Genomic DNA, 13,410 nt, shown 5'->3' with positions numbered 1-13,410 from the left:
TGGAAATTTTTCTCAGATCCATTGCTATTTGGATTCCTCTTTCTACTGGAATTGAGGAAAGTGAATAGAAGTCAAGCAAGAAGGACTGTATACTTTGCAGGGCCCCATGCACATGAAAATGCAAGCCCCTTGTTCAGAAAATAAGAATTTCAAGATGACGACAACAGAGCATTAAACTAAGCGATGGTCCCTGCTGAATCTAGAGCTCTGTGTGACACACATAGGTCACACACCCATGAAGCTGGACCTACAGTCAATGTTGGATTCCTTCCATCTCTGTGGTTATTTCTAAATTTGGTGGGGGGCTTCCATAGTACACACTGGGAGTGGGAGGTATCTAATCCTTGGGGTCCGCTGTCCGTGACGCTGTCTGCTCTGAAAACTCGTCTTTCTGACATTCATCACTGGTCCAAGCAAATTGCCTCATTCTCAAACTGAATGCTAAAAACAATTGAATAGACATGTTTAACATAACTTCCTAGTTATGCATTGGATAAACTGTTATTCAAAAGACTATACATAAAGCAAATCCAAAGTCCAAGCAGGTTGCATCACTCTCATCCATGAGGCCCTTCTACCTTCTGCCACTGCTGCTCCAATGTGCAAGGAAAGAGATTTCAATCTGCCTTAAACTTAAACACATCCCTGCTCCCAAATCCTCGAACTTGTCTAAGGGTATCACCCCTACTCAGGATCCGGCTTGGAGGGGGAGCACAGGGTCACACAACAGCTGTGTGTTCCCTTTCTCCCCACCTTGCCCCACTCTCTGGCATTCTTGCCTGTCCTGTAGATTTGTATCTTATTCAAGTTTTTTCTATGCCCCAGCCTTTAATATTTTCCCTCCAGATCTAAGCTATCAACTATAAAAGCCAGGAAGGGATTGCCTCCTCTCTCTACATTCTGCTTTTGGCACCCACTGAACTAAAGATTATCTAACAGTAAAGTTGTCCCAATAGAGGAGAAGTCAGGGTGGGAGGGGGACGTGAGAGTGAAATACTGGGAAGAAAGAAATTGGGTTGAATATTTTAATGACATTATCCAGGCTACACATCTTGTATCCCCAAGGTTGTCAAGAATATGTGTATGTGTGAACCCCGCCCCCCGGTGAGTAGTGAACTCACCAACTCCTTAGATACCGATTCCTGTTTTAGAAAAGACTTTTACTTCCTTAAGTAAACCTTTACTGTTTATAAAAATTAAAGTATACAAACACACAAACACACACACAAACACACGAGAGGCAGGGTGATGTCAGAGCCCTCCTCTTAACCACTATTCCCTCCCACTTCCGAAAGCAGGGAACGCATTTCATCTTGATGTAATGTCCATATGGGACAGAATTTATCACATCTACCAAATGGTGAGAAAACTTCCTAGCTTGAGTCCCTTATCCAGTTGTCATTGCCACCTTTATCTCCTCTTTGCTTTTCCCCTAAATGACTCTCCTCACCCCAAACAAACACACACATTTAGGTTTCTTCCTTTCTCTGTCTCGTCTTTGTCTCTATGTCTCCCTCATCTTTACTTTCTCTCTTTTTTAGCATAAAATTTATTAATCCTTCAACCTTTAAATAATAATTTAGTATATTTTCTTAATACATTAATTTTACATACAGTGTATATATTCTAATGTATATTAATTATTATAAAACCAATTAATATTGGTTATCTAGGTAAGAGTCTACCACTAAAAGAATGGTAATAACAAAAGCTGACACTTACCTAGTGTTTATCATATATACCCATTATTCTAAAGACTTTATGTGTATTAAACCCATTTCCATGAAAAAAAATTCCTGGTACATATTATAAGAGCTTTCTATGATTTGGTGGGAAGCTGTACTGTGATTTGACAGGAAGGACTGTCACATCTGTGGAGCTTCTGTCCACAGGCTCTTCAGAAGCCTTGTGGTTATAACTTTCCTGCTTCCTAACAGAGAGGAACTGGTAGTTCCTAGTAAATCTCCTAATATTCTTTTCAACATTAACGTTCATGGAAACTTTACTTTCTGTGTAGTCTTTTTTTATAACAGTTGATCCAATTCATAGCTAAGAAATTGGTTATGCTAAAAATGTCCATTTAATTATTTTAATATTTAGTTTTCTAAATTGGACATGGCTTGGGGGGCTGGGAAAGGGAACACAAGCAACAAATGTCAGAGAGACACATGTGGGAATAAATTAAAAATGGACTTGTGCTGGGCTCGCACCCCTCTGAAAATGGCCCCAGGAGACAAGAATCCCTGGCACAGGAAAGCTCTCCCGCCCCCAGGATTGGCCCCCTGGTTGAGCAACTTAATGGAGGCTGTGTTAATGCATCAAGGGAGCAGGGGCTTTACTTCCTAATCTGCACTTTGCACTCAGCTGCAGACACACTGCAGGCATCTCTTCATGAGGTCAACATGAGAATGAATTGCTCCCTACCACGATGCAGTTGCTGTTTGATGTGTGCAGAGATGTATGTTGGGGAGGAGCAGAGTTAAAGGCCTCTCTTAGGGGTGGCAGAGGAAATCTGGGTTTGTCCTAATAACACACTGTGGATAGGGTTTGTAAGAAATGCCCAGTGTTTAGAAGTTGTTCCAGGTACAGCAGAGTTCCTCCTGGAAAATGGATACTTAGAAATCTGTTAGGGGTAACATATTGGAGTGCTGAATTCATTAGCTGACTTAAAACTATCCACTGGGACCAAAACAAAAACAAGAATCTGCTCACTTTCCCATTTAGGTGTTTTTACTTGTTTGATTTTCCTTATTTGATCTTAAAACTGCACAGGCTATAGACAGGGGAAATATGACCGTGCATCTAGTTTCCTCAGGACTACCATGGTTTCTGTCTGTTGTTCTGGGGTAATTATTAAAAGCATCTCTGACACCCTTGAAGAGAATCCTAGTTTGGACAATAAGTAGACTGGCCACTCTGAGGTGACAGGGATTAAGCCATGTGCCCAACGTCATTCCATCAATGGTAAACTATGCCTTAATACTCCAAAGTCTGCTCGGGTAGAAGTTTGGCCTAGAAATTCACCATCACCATCCCTTGACTGGTTATTTTTGTTCCTTCTTTCTCTGACACCTAATTCACCTTCTGTTTCTCAAGTACATTGATCACCAGATTTTGGTGTTCTGTTCCACATCCCCCTGCCTCACTATACCCAAGTCAACGCTACTTTTTCTAAAACAGACCCATGCCCTGACTCTGTGGCTTAATTCAAGAGATTCTGAGCATCTGTCTGGCAAGGCTAACTACTGTAACAACCATGGAGTTTTAGTAGGTTACACTGAAATAAAAATGTGTTTCTCACTAATGCAATGATTCTACATGAGAGTCCTTGGTCCAGTGGTTCTCCTGGGCAATTTTTTTTTGAAATAATGACTCAAAGACTCTTTTCCTCTTATGGTTCCACTGCTCCCTAGGGCTGGAGCGTCCTATGCTTTCAGCTGCTAGGAAAGGACAAGAAAGAGAATGGAGAAGAGGCCTGGAAGTAGTATGTAGACTTCCACCCACATTCTGTGGCCAAAATTTAGAAAGGTAATATATCACCAGTCTAGGTTTATACACAAGAAGGAAGGAAACAGAATTTGGTTCCAAAGTCTACTAAAGTTGTCCCATCTGGTAATCAAATACCCATTTCATTCTTTCTCTCACACATGTTTGCTAAAACATCCCCTCCTGGTGGGAGATAACTTGAAATCACACCCAGATCCTTCATTCAGCTCAAAGTCTAGGGTTTCTGAGGGATGAGCAGTCCTCTCTGTCAAGTTCAGATGTGGATCCCTGTGATCCAGTGGTACATGGACTAAGAAGATAAATTATCTATACTCTCACCACAATACTCAATATGCAAAGATGGATAGTATTGCTACAGTAAACCATTAGGATAAAAGAAGAACGGGAAATGCAGCAGTCACTGGTCCATAGCAATTCTGAAATCCTGTTGGATAGATAGTATGAAGACCTTCTACCCTTGTAGAAGGGTTGATCCTTCTATAGCCTCCCATTTTGTTTTCTGGAAGAAACTCCCTTGTCCATTGTTCTTTGTGACTTCTGACTCTATCCTCAAAGAGCCTCAGCCTTGAGGCCATCGTTTTCTATGGCTACCTCTGAAGAGAATATTGGAATATATGTTCTCTTTAAGGGGTGAGCACATTTCTCAGCCTGTTTCCTTGGTAGTTTTCCGATCTATTTACTACTAGCCAGTTTATTGTGTCCAGTCATACCCAAAGTTCTTTCCTATATATAATTTTCAAGCATGTCTCAAATTTCTGCTTTCTAATACCTGTTTCTTTTTCTTTCCTCCTCCTTCTCCTCTATTTCTCTCTGAACTTAATGGTGGCTACTTTGAGGCAATCTGAAAAAAAAAAGACATATGTAGAAATTAATTGTTATTTTCCACAAGGATGAGCATTAATAGGTCCTTGTCTCTCAAAACCACTGTCTTATGCGTTATTATTTGAGGTCTAGAAACTCAGATTTTCCAATCCTGAAAAGCCCCACATGTCTGATCTCTTTCTTCTCCTTTTCATTGTTGCTTGCAAACTTGTCAATTCCTTTCTGAGTTCAAATCTTTCTTCTGATATTTTGCTAAAGGCATTCAATAAGCCAACACATTCAAAGCTGTTTCTTTTCAATCAATTCTACTAGAAACATAAGCTTATTAGGAAGGTCTATCTTCCAAATTGTTGCAGGCACAGTTCTCCAAATATTTTACCATTGTATCACATGGAGTGCCAGCTTTCCAGCTTCTGATACGTCATTCCTCATTCCTCATTCCTCACTGTCTGACCACTGAGCTATTGCCATATATTTTAGGTTATTGTTAATGGCAGCCCCCAACTTCAAAATACCCATTTTCCAATTAGTCAAAAACTACTAACTATTGTTACCAACAACTGCAAAATTCTGATGGCTGAACAACATGAGAACTTGTTTTTAATTCATGCAACAGCTTCATCATCAAGGATCTTGATCAGGTGATTCTTTGGGAGTGGGGGTCAGTGTCTCTCCTCAAAGAGATAACTTAGGAATCCAGGATATTTCCACCTTGTAGATCTGCCATCCCCTGAGGATTTAGAATTCTTTGTTTCTAGTTTTGTGGGTGAGTGTTTTAGGAACAAACTTAGTTTGTAGGGGCAAGATCTGGAATTATGTCATATCACTTCTATCTACCCCCTATTGGCTAGAATTTATCTCAATCACCCCACTTAACTGCAGTGTGAGCTGATAAATATGGCCAAGCAGTATGCAAAAGAGGAAATAGAAACTGAGTGCATCAGTTAGTTTACTGACTTTCATCTCCATATTGACACTTCAGTGCCTATTCTGCAGTGTTGGACTAGACTCCTTAAACATTTCTTCTGTGCAGGGAGCCCTATGTGAAGCTTTGCCAATAGGTGTTGCTGGAAAGGGGAAGGGGGCACCTCTTCCTGGTCTGGCATAATAAGTTTTGCTTTCTCTTGCCCCTACTGCACAGTCCCTGGTGCTGTGTGTGGTGACATCCAGCAGTGCTGTGTCTCAGATGCACACCTAGTTCTTCAACAACCTTGTAGCTCCAGCATAGGACGGATGACCCCCCAGCATCCCTCTTCATGTGGGCACCATACACTCAAGGCTTCACACTGGCAGCAGTACTCAACTCTCTTTGAACATCTGTTCAACAGATGCAGAGGACCTGAGGCCCACCAGCCTCAGGTCTTCTGCACCCTGGGGTATTGTTTCCTGTTTACCTGTGACAGTGGACCAGCTCTGACCTGGGCAAACCAGAGGATGTCTCCACTATCCAGTTGACTGCAACCACACTGCTCTAATGAGTTCTGATACCCAGGCTTGGAGTTACAAGGTTTTCCTTCCTCGGACACTCTCCCTCAGCCTTAGGATGTCCATTAGATAGAGTTCTCTTTACTTCTTTATAGTTACTTCTCTATCATAATTTAATAATTTAGTAATTCTTTACAATAAACTTCTCCTATTCAAATGATGTCATGGCCTTTGCCTTCAGTTTGGATTTAGGCTGCGACACGCACTGCGTTTGGTGAGTGTATAGCAGTTTCTGTCCTAGCCTGTGTCACACATGTGAGCTCCAGACTGTTTCTGTCAAGTTCCATAACACAGGGCATATTTCATGGAGAAGAGAACTGAAACCCAGGTTTTCTGATTCTAAATCACCATAAGGGATATGGAATCATATAGGGTGTGGCAAGGGAACTTTTTAGTAGAGAAAAATCAAGTACAACAGCATTGATTCCAAAAGATAATGGTTCCTTACCAAAGGTATTTAGGATGATAAAACAATTTCTTCAACATTAAACATAAAGTGTTATGTTTAAAAGATTGAAAATAAATTTCCTTGACCCTGCCAGATTTAGATGTAAGATTAAATAAATCATATTTTTATCCATTTCTTTCTGTGTGTAATTTTTATTGACATACTGTAAAACTGACTCTTTTAAAGTGTACAATTTAGTGTTTTTAAGTATATTGACAAAGTATGCTACTATCACCACTATCTTATTCCAGATCATTTTTATCACCCTAAAAAGAAACCCTGTGTCAATTAACAGTCATTCCACTTTCCCCCTCTGCCCCCAGCCCTTAGCAACCACCGTCTACTTTCTGTCTCTATGGCTTTACCTGTTCTGGAAATTTCACATAAATGCCATCATACAATATGTGGCTTCTTTCAACTAGCCTAATACCTCCAAGGTTCACAAGTGATGTAGCATGTTGCATATGATTTTTAATGTTTGATTTTTACAATCATTGAAAAATATAGCTTCTCTGTCACCAATAAAACCTATGTTAAAAATACTAGGGCAGCCATCGGGTTTTCTCTTCTAAAGAAAAAGGAATCATTATGAAGGAGGAAAGTAAAAATCTTATGTTTTCATTTTCATGAAAATCTAAATGTGAGCAAAAAAGAAAGTGAAAAATACCTTGAATTCTGCCTTTTAAATTTTCTCTCATGGTGTACTGCTACTAATAATCAACACTTATATAACACTTCAGAATTTCAACACGTTTTTCTATTGAATGCCAAAGGTAACACCTACTGCAGGAATTATATGCTGTGCTTTAATTCCAGGAGACTGTAGGAATAATATAAATAGCACTACTATTTTTTTGAGTTGTTATTATTACACATCCTAAATATAAGTTAATAAAACCTCTAATATTTCTGTAAAAATGCTTCTATGAACAGAGATTGGCAAAAACCCACACAGCAGTTTCCTTTTTGTTTTTTTGTTTCTTTGTTTTTTTTCAGAGAAAAACTTGAAGGTGAATTAATCACAAGCAGTCTCTAAAAGAGCAGTGTGATCTAATTTTATTAAAGTTTTTCCATAATATAAGATGGGAAATGACATGTGATATAGAATGTTATCACCACAATCATATCTGTATTTAATTTTTTTAACCCTATCTTTGGAGGTATTAAAAGCTATTCCCAAGCAGTAATAAAATTCTAGCCTGTGTTTAGTAAGGATCTTTGAAATGCTCCTCTGAGATATGAGGTAGGAATATTATTACAGCTGGAGAAAGAGACGACGGTAAGTTAAGTGACTTGTCCAAGGAGACACAATAAATCAGATGTAGGCCTTAGGAATAAACCTTGACCTCCCTTTAAGACTTTTCTCTGTGATACCATATGGCCTTTCTGAGCCACTGGAAGTTTCCTCATTAACCCCTGCAGTTAATTTTCATGTTTTAAAAGGCCTTTTCCAGATACATAAATATAACCCTCTTTAATACATTTTCTCAGGCAATGTAAATTAAAGAAATCCACTCCTAATAAAGACCAGAGAGAATCTACCTTATCTACAAGACATAGGAAACCCAGTAACTTTGAATAATGACTTCCATCTGCCCCTAGTAACTGATACGAGGTTATCACATGGCTTAGCTTATTACCCTTATTATTGAGGACCGATACACAAATATGTTGGGACTACTGGCTATAGTTTTTCAATAATGGGAGCAGCATGTGGGATAAAATATGGACTCCAAAGGTTTCCTAGTGATGTGCAAATCAGAAACACTGATTCTTATTCCCAGTGTTAAAGATGCCTTTTCCAAAACTTACAATATTGATAAATTAGATTCAGATAGAGGGGCAACTATACTTCATAGGATGCTTCACATCAGGAGGTATCTGCTCCCCAGATACTATCTTGTGTGATTACTTTATTGGCCTCCTTGTGTTCTTCTGCATTTCCGAAGAATAGATGTATCTCAGGAGCTCAAGACACAGTGTTTCCATTCTCCTTCCTGACTTGGATTTACCATCTGTGGTACAAATTGTATATGTTGCTGCTCCTTAAGAGCACTGGCCATGCCCTTTCATGACAGTTAGCTCTTTACAGTTTCTCACCTCAGCACCCAAGTCATAGAAACCTGCTTTTCACTGAGGTGGGAGTCCTCTTCTTAGGTCCTGAGCCTGGAGGAGAAGCCAAAATTTAGTTTACACTCTAATGTTATCTGTAAAGATACTCCCCACCACAAAGAAAACAAACTTTTATATCATTGTAATAGAATAATTAATACATTGGTAGGAAGCAACCATATTTGGGAAACTTTTCTAGGAAATCCTAACAGCTCCATCCAGAAACTATAGGTAAGTATTTGTTCCACATTATATGACTGAAGGAGTTTGCAAAAGTGACCCTTCCAAGAATAAAAGGAGAGTCTTTCCTGTGTGTAAATTCTAGTTTCAGAGGCTTCAAGAAATAAAAAGGAAAAGGCTTAATCTCAGGAAGCCCTAATATATGAAGCAATGTGTCCCATTGTATTAGCCAGAAAAACAGAAACAAAAACAGAAAGAGCAGGAGATTTTAGATAGGAAGACAGATAGATAGATACATAAATAGATACTAATTTTAAGAAAGTAGGTCATGAGGAGCCCAAAGTATCCAGGTGGAAGTCAGTGGAGTCATTGCTGTGTCTCCAGGCAGAAACATTCCCGCTAAGGTCTCTAGACCAGCAGAGCATAAGGTCATGAAGACAAGAAGCAAAACTTTTGCTAGTGAATCACTAGGAGTAGTAGTGAGAGGTACCACTCCATTTCCACCTCTTGATTCCTGGCCTATACTGGTTATGTGAAAAACAGCAACACCTATTGGACACTGATCTAGAGCATAGACAAATCCCTGGAGAACATTGCCCCAGGCTTGCAAGGTATTTCCAACTACCTAAAGCTGTAACTGGGTCTTCAAAAGACCGTTCCACTGTTTTATTAAGTTAGCTGTTCAAAACGATGGGATGCATGATAAGATCAGTGAATTCCTGAGCATAGGTCCATTGCCACACTTCTCTTGCTGTGAAGTGATTTCCTTGATCAGAAGCAATGCTGTGTCAGAGAATTGTTCAAGATGGTGGAGTAGAAGGACATGGGTTCACTCTCTCTTGCGAGAGCACAAGAATCACAACTAACTGCTGAACAGTCATCGATAGGAGGACACTGGGACTCACCAAAAAAGATGCCCCACATCCAAGGACAGGGGAGAAACTGCAATGAGATGGTAGGAGGGGAGCAATCACAATAAAATCAAATCCTATGCCCACTGGGTGGGTGACTCACAAACTGAAGAACACTTATACCACAGAGGTCCACCCACTGGAGTGAAGGTTCTGAGCCACACATCAGGCTTCCCAACCTGAGGGTCCGGCAATGAGAGAAGGAATTCCTAGAGAATCAGGCTTTGAAGTCTGATGAGATTTGAGTGCAGGACTTTTACAGGACTAGGGGGAGCAGAGACTCCACTCTTGGAGGGCATGCACAAAGTTGTGTGTGCATCAGGACCCAGGGGAGGGAGCGGTGACCCCATGGGAGACTGAACCAGGCCAAGCTGCTAGTGTTGGAGGGTCTCCTGCAGAAGTGGGGGTGGCTGTGCCTCACTGCAGGGACAATGACACTGACAGCAGAAGTTCTGGGAAGTACTCTTTGGCATGAGTCCTCCCAGAGTCCACCATTAGCCACACCAAAGAGCCAGGTAGGCTCCAGTGCTGGGTTGCTTGAGACCAAACAACCAACAGGAAGGGAACCCAGCCCCACCCATCAGCTGACAAGTGGATTAAAGTTTTACTGAGCTCTGCCCACCAGAGCAACACCCAGCTCTACCCACCACCAGTCCCTCCCGTCAGGAAGCCTCTTAGATAGCCTCATCCACCAGAGGGCGGACAGCAGAAGCAAGAAGAGCTGCAATTCTGCAGCCTATGGAACGAAAACCACATTCACAGAAAGATAGACAAAATGAAAAGGCAGAGGACTATGTACCAGATGAAGGAACAAGATAAAACCCCAGAAAAACAACTAAATGAAGTGGAGATATGGAGCCTTGCAGAAAAAGAATTCAGAATAATGATAGTGAAGATGATCCAGGACCTCGGAAAAAAGAATGTAGACAAATATTGAGAAGGTGCAAAAAATGTTTAACGAAGACCTAGAAGAATTAAAGAACAAACAAACAGAGATAACCAATACAATAACTGAAATGAAAACTACACTAGAAGGAATCAGTAGCAGAATAATTGAGGCAGAAAAACAGATAAATGACCTGGAAGACAGAATGGTGGAATTCACTGCTGTGGAAGAGAATAAAGAAAAAAGAATGAAAAGAAATGAAGACAGCCTAAGAGACCTCTGGGACAACATTAAATGCAACAACATTCGCATTATAGGGGTCCCAGAAGGAGAAGAGAGAGAAAGGACCTGAGAAAATATTTGAAGAGTTTATAGTCCAAAACTTCCCTAACATGGGAAAGGAAATGGTCACCCAAGTCCAGGAAGCACAGAGAGTCCCAGGCAGGACAAACCCAAGGAGAAACACGCTGAGACACATAGTAATCAAATTGACAAAAACTAAAGACAAAGAAAAAATATTAAAAGCAACAGGGAAAAACAACAAATAACATACAAGGGAATCCCCATAAGGTTAACAGGTGATTTCTCAGCAGAAACTCTACAAGCCAGAAGGGAGTGGCATGATATATTTAAAGTGATGAAAGGGAAGAAGCTACAACCAAGATTACTCTACCTGGCAAAGATCTCATTCAGATTAGACAGAGGAATCAAAAGCTTTACAGGCAAGCAAAAGCTAAGAGAATTCAGCAGCACCAAACCAGTTCTAAAACAAATGCTAAAGGAACTTCTCTAACTGGGAAACACAGTGAAGAAGAAGACCTACAAAAACAAACCCAAAACAATTAAGAAAATGGTAATAGGAATATACATATTGATAATTACCTTAAATGTGAATGGATTAAATGCTCCAACCAAAAGACACAGTCTTGCTGAATGGATACAAAAACAAGACCCATATATATGCTGTCTTCAAGAGACTGACTTCAGACCTAGGGACCCATGCAGACTGAAAGTAAGGGGATGGAAAAAGATATTCCATGCAAATGGAAATCAAAAGAAAGCTGGAGTAGCAATACTCATATCAGATAAAATAAGCTTTAAAATAAAGAATGTTACAAGAGACAAGGAAAGACACTACATAACGATGAAGAGATCAATCCAAGAAGAAGATATAACAATTATAAATATATATGCACCCAATATAGGAGCACCTCAATACATAAGACAAATGTTAACTGCTATAAAAGAGGAAATAGACAGTAACACAGCAATAATGGGGAAATTTAATACCTCACTTACACCAATGGACAGATCATCCAGACAGAAAATTAATATGGAAACACAAGCTTTAAAAGACAAAATAGACCAGACAGATTTAAGTGATATTTATTTGATTTTGATATATTTAATTGATTTTATCCAAAAACAGCAGATTACACTTTCCTCTCAAGTGCACACAGAACATTCTCCAGGTTAGATGACACCTTGGGTCACAAATCAAACCTCAGTAAATTTAAGAAAATTGAAATCATATCAAGCATCTTTTCTGACCACAACACTATGATATTAGAAACAAATTACAGGGAAAAAAATGTAAAAAACACAAACACATGGAAGCAAAACAATACATTACTAAATAACCAAGAGATCACTGAAGAAATCAAAGAGGAAATAAAAAAATACCTACAGACAAATGACAATGAAAACACAAAGATCCAAAACCTATGGGATGCAACAAAAGCAGTTCTAAGACAAAAGTTTATAACAATAAAATCCTACCTCAGGAAACAAGAAAAATCTCAAATAAACAAGCTAACCTTACACATAAAGCAAATAGAAAAAGAAGAGCAAACAAGACCCAAAGTTAGCAGAAGGAAAGAAATCATAAAGACCAGAGCAGAAATAAATGAAATAGAAACAAAGAAAACAATAGCAAAGATCAATAAAATTAAAAGCTGCTTCTTTGAGAAGATAAAAAAAATTGATAAATCATTAGCCAGATTCATCAAGAAAAAGAAGGAGAGGACTGAAATCAATAAAATTAGAAATGAAAAGGGAGAAATCACAACAGACACTGCAGAAATACAAAGCACCATAAGAGACTACTACAAGCAACTCTATGCCAATAAAATGGATAACCTGGAAGAAATGGAAAATTCTTAGAAAGGTATAACCTTCCAAGACTGAACCAGGAAGAAATAGAAAATACAAACAGACCAATCACAAGTAATGAAATTGAAATTGTGATTAAAAATCTTCCAACAAACAAAAGTCCAGGACCAGAAGGCTTCACAGGTGAATTCTATCAAACATTTAGAGAAGCGCTAACACTCATCCTTCTCAAATTCTTCCAAAAAATTGCAGAGGAAGGAACACTCCCAAACTCATTCTACGAAGCTACCATCACCTGATACCAAAAACAGACAGAGGTACTACAAAAAAAGAAAATTACAGACCAATATCACTGATTAACATAGATGCAAAAGTCCTCAACAAAATACTAGCAAACAGAATCCAACAGCACATTAAAATGATCATACACCATGATCAAGTGGGATTTTTCCCAGGGATGCAAGGGTTCTTCAATATAAGCAAATCGATCAATGTGATACACCATGTTAACAAATTGAAGAATAAAAACCATATGAACATCTCGATAGATGCAGAAAAAACTTTTGACAAAATTCAACAGCCATTTATGGTAAAACTTCTCCAGAAAGTGGACATAGAGGGAATCTACATCAACATAACAAAGGCCATATACGACAAACCCACAGCAAATATCATTCTCAATGGTGAAAAACTGAAAACACTTCCTCTAAGATCAAGAAGAAGACAAGAATGTCCACTCTCACCACTATTATTCAACATAGTTTTGGAAGTCCTAGCCACAACAATCAGAGAAGAAAAAGAAATAAAATGAATACAAATTGGAAAAGAAGAAGTAAAACTGTCACTGTTTGCAGATGACATGATACTATACATAGATAATCCTAAAGATGCTAAAGATCCAGAAAACTACTAGAGCTAATCAGTGAATTTGGTAAATTAGCAGGATA

Source organism: Monodon monoceros, unplaced genomic scaffold (genome assembly GCF_005190385.1).
Source record: "Monodon monoceros isolate NGI ecotype Baffin Bay Population unplaced genomic scaffold, NGI_Narwhal_1 Super_Scaffold_14, whole genome shotgun sequence".
In the NCBI taxonomy this organism is placed as follows: domain Eukaryota; kingdom Metazoa; phylum Chordata; class Mammalia; order Artiodactyla; family Monodontidae; genus Monodon; species Monodon monoceros.
This window is presented reverse-complemented; position numbering follows the sequence as displayed.